Source organism: Triturus cristatus, chromosome 6, assembly GCF_964204655.1.
Source record: "Triturus cristatus chromosome 6, aTriCri1.1, whole genome shotgun sequence".
NCBI lineage: Eukaryota > Metazoa > Chordata > Amphibia > Caudata > Salamandridae > Triturus > Triturus cristatus.
In genome coordinates this window covers 463,264,467-463,276,528 of record NC_140589.1, presented here as the reverse complement: position 1 = coordinate 463,276,528, position 12,062 = coordinate 463,264,467, and positions in this window count along the sequence as shown.

The window sequence follows — 12,062 nt, the reverse complement described above, 5'->3', positions numbered from 1 at the left end:
TAACTACCTGTGTGGCTACAGGAACATAACAAGCTGCAAGAGACCTTTTTCCAGAAGTGACTACTTGTCTAGTATCACATGTACTTAGATTGGACCCTGTGCATGGCCTCTGCTGAAGTGAGTCCCAACCCATTTGAAGTGTTGTCACTGAGCTGTTCCAGAAACCCTGAAATGTTGGGACTTAGCGCATCAGTGGGACCTCACAGCAAAGGTATCCAATACAACTTTGTCTAATGCAGTTTCAGTCTTGCCCTGCTAGAGAAATCAGTGCTCCACAAAAAAAGACTTAGGGCCCAATTTAGAGTATGGTGGAAATTATGCTCTGTTTCAAAGGTGTCAGAGTATCCATTCAGCCATACTGAAGGTCTGACTGTCTCATTTAGAGTTGGGCATTCCTTCATTATGTCAGCAGCAGGGACTACACCAACGGAGTTAGGGCCAACAGAGATTTTGCCATTTGCCACCTGTCCAAATTAGAGTGGGCGAAGGAATGGCAATTTTTTACTTTCCCTTACCACCATCCAAAATGTGGTGGTAAGTGAAAGTAAAACCATTGTAATGACCTCTCAAATCATATGAGAAAACTCCCATGGAGCTGTACAACACACTATTAATGCATTGACAGGAAATGCTGTGACAGCAGTTACTACCAATTTAAGAGATGACCTCAGGGGCAGTGGACATCTCTAAATTTGAAGTGTGATTACTCCGTCAGGGTGACAAAGTAAAACACTACTTTGCCCTTACTGAGTAATCACACTCTAAATCAAGCCCCATCAGAAGAAAAAATCTTTGACGGGGATGGACCCTCTAGGTTATTGGATTTTTGTCATTTTTATTAAAATGTACTCTATTTTTCAAATTTTTCGTTTGGGATTTTTATGGCTGGTGCTTTGACTTAATTACTGTTTTGGTACTACATAAATACATAAAAACATAGCCCTAGGTAAAACCATTCTGCTCTGTGTCATAACTACCAGAGGGTTGAGCAGAGATTAAGTTAGTGACTTTTGGGGTTCACACTGATAAGTTAGTGTTATTATTCCTTGAGGTGAGTGACTGCCCACCTCAAATATTAATTACAGTGTGTATGTGTGTAGAAAGAAAATCTAGAAACTCTTAGAGAAATAAAAGTAAGTGGTATGAGTATTTGTGTTCTAGTGTTAGTTTACATGGCATTCACAAATATTTGCATTAGCAATCAGCATGATGCATAGCTGTTTTTTTGCCCCCTATTTTTACAGGATTTTGTTGGTTGAAGAATATACCTTTGTTAAGCAACACTAGCATATTTTGATCCCAAAATAATCCTTCTTTTCGCGTTCCTAAAGGTTTAATAATCATAAATGCAAACAAACACCAAGTTGTCAACGCAAAATAAAATAAATATTCAATTAAAATCGTAATACATAATATTTACCTAATCGCCATCACCAAAACCACAAATATGTCGGCTCACCATGTACAACTCAATTAGAAAATGAGAACAGCAATCAAGACCACTAAAGAAAGATAAGTCAATATAATTTTTAAGTTTTTAGATACTGGAGGAGATACAAGAAAGGGAAAACTTTGAAAGGTATTGGTTATATATGTAATTATTTATGTAATAAAATACATCACATTAGAACATAACAATACCTAGACCCAAAGTATGATAAAATGAATAAAAAAAACTCTCAACCAACATTTTTCCAATAAATAATTGAGGTGTTGTGATTATTTTAGAAACATAATAATAATTCTGTGGGTTTAACATTTGCTGGAAAAAAATTGGCAAAACACAACCAAAATACTGAGAAAATTATGTTGTAATGATACAGAACATTTGAATCAACATAATTCCAGTCAGTCAAAAACACATTTATTTGAAGGTCCATTATAGAAAAACTGCATTAAGGACACTTGAAAACATATAAAGTATAAAATATGTAGTAAAACACAATTCATCCCACACAAAATAAAAATCAACCTATTGAGGCAAGTATAATCATTACAATTTCAACAGGGCCATCGTAATCAGAGAGCATGGAATGCCAAGCCAGAACAGCCACTTTAAGAATAGAAACTACATATAAGCTTGTCTCATCATCCAGAATTTGTAAGAGAAACTAAATGCCAGCTTAAAATCCCTAATATTGTGTTTTTCAATGAGCGGAAGTAAAAAGTGTTTTGTATATCTTAAATATAATTAGAAAAAAAGTGCAAAGTTCTGCATGGACTGACCAGAACTTCCATCACAGGGGCAATGACGTGCATCAAGGTTCATTTGAAAACCCAGGAGAAATCATAATAAGTATTTTAATGTGCCAGCCCTAAACTGAAACAACAAACTTTGTTCCCAGCGTAAAACATGTATTCTAAATCAACTTTTGTTCAATAATTCAAATACTGAACATGTGCAACATTTCGGGAGTATGAGTAAAACTATTATAAAAAAAGAGCAATGTTTTTGTTGTATTTGATGCACAATTTACCTTCACATTTCTACAAACCAAATTTTGGGCCCGATTCACAGAACAAACTTAAGACGAAATTCTAAACTTACCACCATTTACTCATTTTGGTATTCACAGAAGGCACTTACTCATTTTGGTATTTACCGAAGGCACTTACTCATCAATGAGTAAGTGCCTTTGGTGAATACCAAAATGAGTAAGTGCCTTCTGTGAATACCAAAATGGTAGTAAGTTTAGGATTTTGTCTTAAGTTAGTTCTGTGAATTTGGCCCATTATCTTTCTCCTTGTGATTCAAAAAATTTCTTGTCCATAACACCTTTAAAAGTAACATTAACATTGACTGTCATAAAAAAAGCCTTAGTTGGTCCGCTTTATATTTCTGTCACAGTCATTAGAGGCTTTTGAAAAATTGTTGTTATCTCTGATTGCTTCAACCTATTTATTATATTGGTTTTTAAAAAGAAATAGAGACATAATACTTCTCTTGCAACTGAGAACAAAAAAATAGAAAAGTCAGAGAGTTGTAAAATCCACCTTTTAGTTTCTGTTTACTCCAAGAATACTCTTTGTCTAATTGTATACTATTATAGGCCATATCAGTGAATTCAGAACCTCCGTGTTGTGGGTCATAAAAAGAAGCTATTTAAAATAAAAAGAGACATAAAAGATTTCTTCAATCTTTCACATAATGGCAACTCTGTATCCATATTTGTTCAAGACTGATAGCTGAGTGATGTAAACAAAAAACCCAGAGCCTACACACTACCATTGTCTTTTATGCATTTCAAATAGTATAGGGATGTTCTTACAATGTTTTGTTTCCTTAAACAATTGGAAAGGGAAATGTTATCACTTTAAAAAAAAGAAGTTTGGTCTCACTGTTAGTTGAACCTTTACAATAGGTAAAAACATCATCTTAATGGTTTTCAATCTTTCTCACCATGATAGACATGAAAGGAACCATTGTTCAGTCAAATGAAAAATGTATATGTTGACATCCTCTACATATAATTAATGTATGTGCGGTATTGATTAGAGAGCCAAGTATAAAAACTTTCTTAAAAGTTACTAGTGTGACTTTTCAAAGACTGGTATTTCTAAAAACAGTGTCAGACTTCAGTGTATAGTTAGATGTTCTAATGCTACAGTGCCACTATTTCTACAAATTAGATATACAAAAATTAGGCGATTTTTTCTGTATTTACAAAAAAAATGTTTGGTGCTCCCCAACAGTTTTGCCTTCTCTATACTCTATTTTATTTTAAAAGACGGAAGTGTCCTTTCTGCCTGTAATGGAGAAAAAGAAACATTTCTATTATCTTCTTAAATCTAGCTTTAAAAGTGTGATACAATTTGGGAGACCTAGAGGGACCCACATGTAGTTGCAGGAATTATCTGACTCTCCGCTAATATCCCCTGTTATTCTCAAAGAAATTCCATTCATGCTTGACCATGAAATACCACTGAAACATTTAGAACAGTTGTTTAGAAGTTTGTGTAGTTTCCAGTACATTACGGACAATTGAAGTTAAAAATTGACTGAAATAGGTTTGTGTGAAATTCTGGAATTTAAATGGTATAAACACGGCCATGCTGTATTTAAGAATACAATACCTACAGGGCTACAAATACCTCATTTGAGCTAGAGCATGACGACAGGACACTGAATGCACAGAAGAAATGTTTGTCTTCTAAATTTGTAAAACGTTCATCATGAAATATGGAGCAGTGCTTGAGAGTTTTTTGGCACACAAGCTTTTTCACTAAAGTTATACAGGTTAGTTTTGTATCTTCCTCTGAAATGAACATCTGTGGATTAAGTTGGCAGTGGTGCTCCTCACTGTGTGGTAAAAGACCTATGCTTGGTGTTGGAAATGTGCCTTCCTCCTCCTCTTTCTCTTTTTCTGAACTTCCTTTTGTTGGCTTTAGGATTCTGAGCACTTTACCACTGCTTCGCAGTACTGAAGTGCGTGTGCTTCTGCCCTAAACATGAAAATAATATAATAATTGGTGTATATCTGATTGGCATATTTAATTTTCTTGTAAGTCAGTTGTAAGGTGGTATACCTTATACTTAGGGCCTATAAAATAGATGCTACTAATGGGCCTGAAGCAGTGATTGTGCCACCCGCACAAGAAACCTTTCAGTCCTGTCCCAGGTCAGCCATTGCATGGCCTGTGTGTGCAGTTCACTGCCACTTCAACTTGCCAAGCCTTAAACTCTTCTTTGATCACACATAAGTCACCCCTAGGGTAGCCCCCAAATGACCCTAAGAGCAGGGTGCTGTCTAACTAAAAGGCAGGACATGTAGTAAGCTTATGAAAATTAAGGATTGGACACGACTGGCAATTGTTAAAAGCCAGCGGCTGGGTGGAGAAATTAGTATCCTGCCTCCAAGACTTGAAAAAGTTGTGGAATGTCCTAAGCAGTCAGGTTCGGTTCAGTATATTGTTTTCTTTTGAGCGGAGGGCGACCTGATTTTAGTATTCCCTCTTGCTCCTTGATGCGGATGAAATACAGTGCTGGCCAATTGAAGCTGGGATCAGTGCTCCATGATTAACTCATCATAGACTCCGCTTGCAGTTCTCCTTACAACGCTACAGAGGCCAACTCTCCAAAAAGCCAGTGCCCCACCATGCAAGAATCCACAACTTGGGGTTTGGGAAAGTCAGCGATTGCCCGATCACCAGCCAGGCTCAGTGTGCCGTATGCATCTCACCAAGTGACCCGCCTTTCCCTCATGTCCGAGTCTGAGTCCACACAGGAGACAGCCTGTCAGATCCTCCTGCTGACTTCCTGTAATGAAGCATCACAGGAGCAATACCTGAAACCGCCTACTACTCTGCCGAGGGTGACTGTTGAAATCGCTCCCAGAGTTCAGCAGCAGGCTTCTGACCAGCCTGGTTTGGCACAGGAGATTGTCAGCTGCCCCTCCCACCCCTGTGGTCCCATCCGAGGACGTATTGTGTGAAAAATGACCCAGGCAGCCCCAGTAGGCTGTACTACACTCCTCGCTGGCCACTTACTAAGGGTGCCAACTTGGTTGCACCCCACCTGTGTTCGTAGTTTGGGAATGCATGCTCAGGTTCTCTTTTTTCAATTACCTTTGTAGAGATCCCTGGCTCGGATGTGACTTGATGAAAAGTGACCCTAAGTATTCTACTAAACACGAGTGTCCCTTAGAAAAGCGAAGCTGAAAACATGGTGTTATAATTGCATTTGAATATGCTCATGAATTGAAAAGTACATTTTTTGCATGTATTACTAAGAAAATTGATATCTCTTGAACTACTTATTGGATGTTTGTCATTTTGGTCTTGTTTTAATTAGGGGTGGGCGGAATTTGCGAAATCCACTTTCGCAAATTATTGTGAAAATGTTTAAAATTATCGCAAACAAGAGGAAATATCGCGAAGATGCAGAAGTTTTTTTCCCGCATGTTCGCGAGATTTTCTGCATGGTTGCGGGTCGCGAGACAGCGCAAATGGCTAAAAACAATCCAACATCTCATGGAGAACGCGACCGGATCAAGAAAACTTGTCGGCGAACGCAGGGATTCAGGTAAGGCGATCGCGCGCGCGCGAGAATGTATTATTTTACAGCGCGAGCAAGAAACAAATAATCGCCAAGCTGCGGAAAGCGGAAATTTTGACATTTTCGTGCTTTCCGCGGAACGCGAAAATGTCAAATTATCGCAATTTCCGTGAACGGAACGGAATTTTAGCCCAGGCCTAGTTTTAATCAGATAAATATTCACTATTTTTTTAAACCTGCATGGGATATTTTTATGGGATATTTTTATGGTATTTTTATTGAGTAACTGTAATTTAAGTGTTACACAAATACTTTATACATTGCCTGTTAAGTTAAGCCTGGCTGCTCTGTGATAGGATACCAGAGGGGGAGCACAGGTTAACTTAGGGTGTGTATCTGACTCACCCTGACTAGGGTGGTGGTCCCTACTTGCACAGGGTGCAAACCTCTGCCAACTAGAGACCCCATTTCTAACACTTGGTATCTCAAGAATTCTAAACAAATGGGATAGGAGCAGGCTGACATGGCATCGGGTCAAAACCCTCTCCTTATATGCCCACACAGTCATTCTGCCCTCCAGTTAAGGAGAGGAGGGGGAAGATTAACCCAAATCTGCTCTGTGTGGGTGACAGAAAGCTCACTAGGCACCGAAGATATCTGTTTATCTTTAAAAAAATGGAGTGAGGGACATCTGCCTAGTCATCAAACTGGTACCCCACCCCTTAAAGCGCTAGCAGTATTTCTACCTATCCTGCCTCCTACCCCAGGAAGGCAAAGACCATGCCTTCCAGGGCTATAATTTTCTTTTTGCTTTATATGCGGTTGGGTTGGTGTATCTTATCATCAGGCCTTATAGTCTGTACTAAACCCCCATCATTATTTCTGCCCCTCACCAGGTGAGATTGCATGTTCTACACCAAATCTACACTTGGGAGGAAGAAGGCCCAATGGGGGACACTTATAGATTTTTCTAAAGGTTTAGGTGGGGGCTGGCCTTCTTGATATCATGCCACACCCCACCCCTAAAGCTCCAACAGTCTTCCTGCCCCTTGGGGCCTGCATCTCTAAGGCAAGCAGGCAGAAGTTTGGATTTGTTGTGACATAGTTTTAATATGCAGGCTGACAGTGTTTTAAGCTCCATGTTTACTTTCTGAGTGGCTCATAGACGGTCCGGTGCTTAGAGGTAGAGGATGCAGTGCAGTGCCAGGGTGGAAATCTCTGCACTCCATTTTGTTTCTCAGTGTTCCCTGATGGTCTAGAGGGCTTTCTGATGTTCCATGTATGGGCAAATAGGCATTAAACATCATGATTGGCCACCTTGAAATGTTAAAAAAAGCCATCAGACTACCCAGGGAAAAAGTAAGACAATAAATGGGGTGGGGGTACTGAAGCTTATTGGCATTGGTCCCAACTTATTAAAGCAGACAGTATCTCTGCCCCAAGATGAGGCAGAGTGTGGGGATTACCCCATCTCTGCTGCCTCCTATGTCAAATCCATGCCCAAAGATATCGCAGTTTCCTTTCATTTGCCATGGTGAATGGCTGCACTATGGGGACTCTGGGCGAGCAGGTGACCAGGAAGCCCTTCAACTCTGGCCAATTCTGAAACATAGCGACTCAGTAAAATCTAGAGTAGTATGGTTTGCATTGACCCCAGGATATTTTCAATGCATTACAAATGTCAAACTTAGGCTAAAATCAATGATTTACCTCTCATGTATGTGAGGAAAAGGTGCACAATGTACTTGGATTCACACAATTCCTAACACCCTGTATTCCCAGGTAATGGTATGTTACTTTTGTGACTCAGCCTTTGGGGCAATAAATCACATGAAAATGTTGTTGCTTATTTCTATTTTTTACTGCTTATGGTCATTCTTTTATGTATTTCATCACTCAGTTTATTTAGGCAAACCAAGAGCGATCTGCACAAATGACCCATTGCTGAATTTAAAATATTGTCTTCTTATTTAAATAGATAATTTTCCAGCTTCACCCATCGTTTTTAGACCTTTTTCCACCAAAAACTGCATTTAAGTAAAGTCCACAATGTTCAAATATGAAATAGAAATATGCAAACACTGTGATAAAATGTTTTTTTTTACAACTTTGTCTGTTCCTGAAAGCTGGCTGAGTGATGTTAGCACAGCAAATCTTGTGTCAATATGATTTTCATGAAGAATTACACTTTCTAATTTGGCCTGGATGCTTATTGTGGAAAACAAGTTATGAAAAGCTTACCAGAAAACTACTCCAAACAAAAAAAGCAACGCCTTAGGGGTGGTCCTCAGCACTTAAGTGGTTAAATGTAGTACCACATTTTTCTTCAATCATTTTTATTTGGGCGCCACAACGTGACTTTCTCTTATAAATAATGGTCATTTAAAAGTGGAATGCATTTAATTGTGTATTTATTTTTATTTTCATACTTTTTTCTTAACAGCTGGGTTTTGGCATAATACAAGGGGTGTACAAAATCTCTTTTTATAGCATTTGTTTTTTGTTTGTTTTGAGACACAACCATAGAAAGCTTATGGTGGTACTTCATTGTATATTGAACTGGATTACCAGTGGACAGAGAACCTTGGCAATAGCTATGTGGAAGCAATTATCAAATTGTGGAAAAGACAATGCACCTATCCCCAAAACTCCTACACAGCCTAGGAAGTGTAATTTGTGGGGCCATAACAGCACAACTTAGCATCTGATTCACAAAGGAAAATGTACACTTTTTTGTAAGTTTACAATTTATTTGCTATTCACTAACTACTAGTAAGTTTATGGCTGTGGAAACTCAGCAGGCAGGCTGAGAACGCAGCACATAAAAAGTGAAAGTTTAGTTTTGGGAATCAGTCCCTTAATTTTGTTACCAATTCATTTATTTTTGCAAAGCTCTTATATAATAAACAAGTCTGATGTGAAAAAAGCAAACGTAGTAATAACATCTTAATAGTGTCTTTAATCAGTTGCAGGGATTCTTTGGAGTCACAGAACTATGCTTGGGATCACAGAACTTTAGTAGGCATGGGCTGAGTCATCCTACCACCTGAGTACCCATGAGCCCGGGACCGACTAGCTATAGTGGCTCACTTGCCCACTCACTCACAGAGGAACAATTGTTTAGACACCCCCGAACACAATACTTCCCACCCTCTCAGGAATGGCGGTTACAGGACACACCCTTTGGCTCTCACACTCATACTAATCCACAATAAGTTCTGACAGAGACACGATGAAAGTTTAAAATGTTTATTTTAACTATTGTCTAGTATGCAGTATATGTGCCACAACAAGTATGAAAATCCCTAATGCAAATACAGTCAGCATAGCAAGTACTCCGTAACTCATAAATGGAGCTGTCATTATATACGACAGTGTACCATAACCTCTCTCCCCTTCTACAAGAGAAAAATTATTATGCATCAGAAGATCTCTGGGTGTTAGTAGTAGACCCCGTACCTTAGTATACACAGATGAAAGTTCTACATCTCAGGTGCTATCACAATCTTTTCCCTGGAAAGGTCCCTCTCTAATTGTGTGTTACCTATCTGTGCATACCTATATGAAAACGTATGTGTTCCCAAACAACAGCTGCATTTGCTTGTATTGTCTAGGTGCTATGGCCTGACCAGAACAGAATAACAAGAGGCATTGTTGTTCGACCTTGGCTACATGTTCATACTAAATCCCAGGAAAGAACAGAATGCAAACATAACAGCGTGTTCTGTGTTAAAGTACCAAGTGGCACAATGCAAAATGTGTCTGCAGAGTAACGAGCGCAAAGCAAAGGACAGTCCGCAACGTGCTCATGCAAACATAGGGAAAATGACAATGGGCCTACACACGACATATGACACCCTCCCCTTGGTCTGGATAGTAGCACTGAATGATGACAGAAATCAGATGATAAGTAAAACCAAAGCACATAATCTATTGCAGTTCAAGAGTGCCTGAAGCTGTTCACATTTTTCTATATGTAGCATGTTAAAACTAGCGGCTTTCATAGCCATTAATTGCTGTTTGCATATTAAATTAAATGGTAAGAACAATGTGCTACAAATCAGGTACTGCCAAGGCTTGCTCCTGTTTTTTAGTGTTTGCAGTGTCCAACCGAATTGCATAACTTATCTAAGTTGATGTTGACCATAATACAAGATAGACACTCCATTTTGTACAATATCAATAACAATATCATCTAAAGTATAAATACGAGATGATAAAGTATTGATGCTGCTGTCATGAACAGCAAGCACAAAATTCATTAAATGCAGCATAAACAACTAATTTCAAATGAGGGGATTTTGGACCCAAAAGTAAATCAGAAAGGTTTATGTCTTCCGATTGAAGTGGAAGATGTTGGTTCATGGCAAACAATGTGGAATGCCCTAACCATTGTTGACAAAATTTACTGCAGAATAAGTGGTAACAGTGTTGGAATGTGGGTAATGTTGATCAGGGCTATTTAATGAAAACCCTGAAGTATTTGGAATGTGGGTAATGTTGATCAGGTCTATTTAATAAAAACCCTGAAGTAGTTTTCACGAAACGAGAATGACGAACAATTGTGCTCAAAGGCCAAAATGGCCATCCAGATGGAGCTATCACAGTCAAATTGAAAGTGCCATTTTGTATCATACTTTTTAGTTGGTCTTCAGGATAATTGGTATAAGATTGCTAATTATTAAACAGGGCCAAGGACGGAATAGTGGGAGTATTCAATTCTTTAATCTCAACCAACCCTAGACAAGTAGTCTGTTAGACCGTGTCATTAAGAAAAATAATTTGAGCAGGTATCATATATGTACGGAATAAGGATTCAATACTTTGGAGCTGCCAAGATTTAGTACTTCTTACTGATTTCAGATTAATATTGTCTTTCCAAAAGTCATATCCTTTCAGGGCTAAGTTGTCAATAAAATGAGATGCATAAATTAACTTGGTCGGAGTAAGCATGTCATTTTTTGAAAGATTGGAAGCCAATTTAAAATAATTTGATACCCGACCCTAAAGGTTATTACCGGCAAAATAAGTGGATTTCATCTTTTGTGTGTTGGAGCTACCCTGAGATGGAATTGGGCAATGTTCCCATAGAGTATAATTCTCCACACGCTAGATCTACAGGGATCGGGAATAGCCAAGTAGTATTGATCCCGAAAGTAATTCTGAAAAACAAGCAAGGTACTAATGGCGAGTGTTGAGTAGTCACTATGCAACAGTGCATATATGTGATTTGGGGGAAGAAATTAAATGAAAACATGTTTATACTGGCCACAACAGGATCAGGGCGGTCTTAGAGGTTTGTCTTCCTATTGTGGGTGTGAAAAAACTGCTCTCCAAGCTCTAGGTACGCCTCATAGTGCCCACCTCAGTGTCTATGGTGCACCTCCAAATGGACGTTACGGTGAGAGTGACGTCCGTTTGGAGGTGCACCATATACGCACTGTGACTATTTAACACTATTTAACACTAAGGTCCTGACGAATGCCACTGGATTCTTATAGGGGACCAACTTACGGCAGAAACATGTTGACCCTTGTGTGGGATATATTTGTTTAATCCCCAGTCCTCTCCTTTTTTAGCTTTGTCCCTGAGGCCACCTAATAAAGATTTAGTGGAGATAATTATAGTCGCCACATATATCACATCTTTTTGCAGTCTGCCCCTCATTCACGTTCTTTCACCGCTCATCTTGAGAAAACACCTCAGCTTCTCCCCTCGGGGAGTTTTAGCCCACACCTCGGTGTGAGTAGGGAACCCATATGATGAAGCATGTGACCTTTCGGTGAGTTAGGGCTCTCCTCCTGAAAAGATTTCTCCTTCATCTATTTCTTTTTCTCTGATATCACGTTATCATAATCTTTTTCTCTCCTAGCCATTAGTACCTTGTGTGTTTTTCAGAACCCAGGTATTATCACATCACCCATAGAAACACGGAACACATATGTTATCTGTAGGGTCTCCGTAGGACTGAATTCATTGAATTGTACTTTATCCCATACAATTCAATCAGTGATGGGGACCACTGAAATGTTGACAAGGGACTGGTCTCTTTACATTATATGTAAGG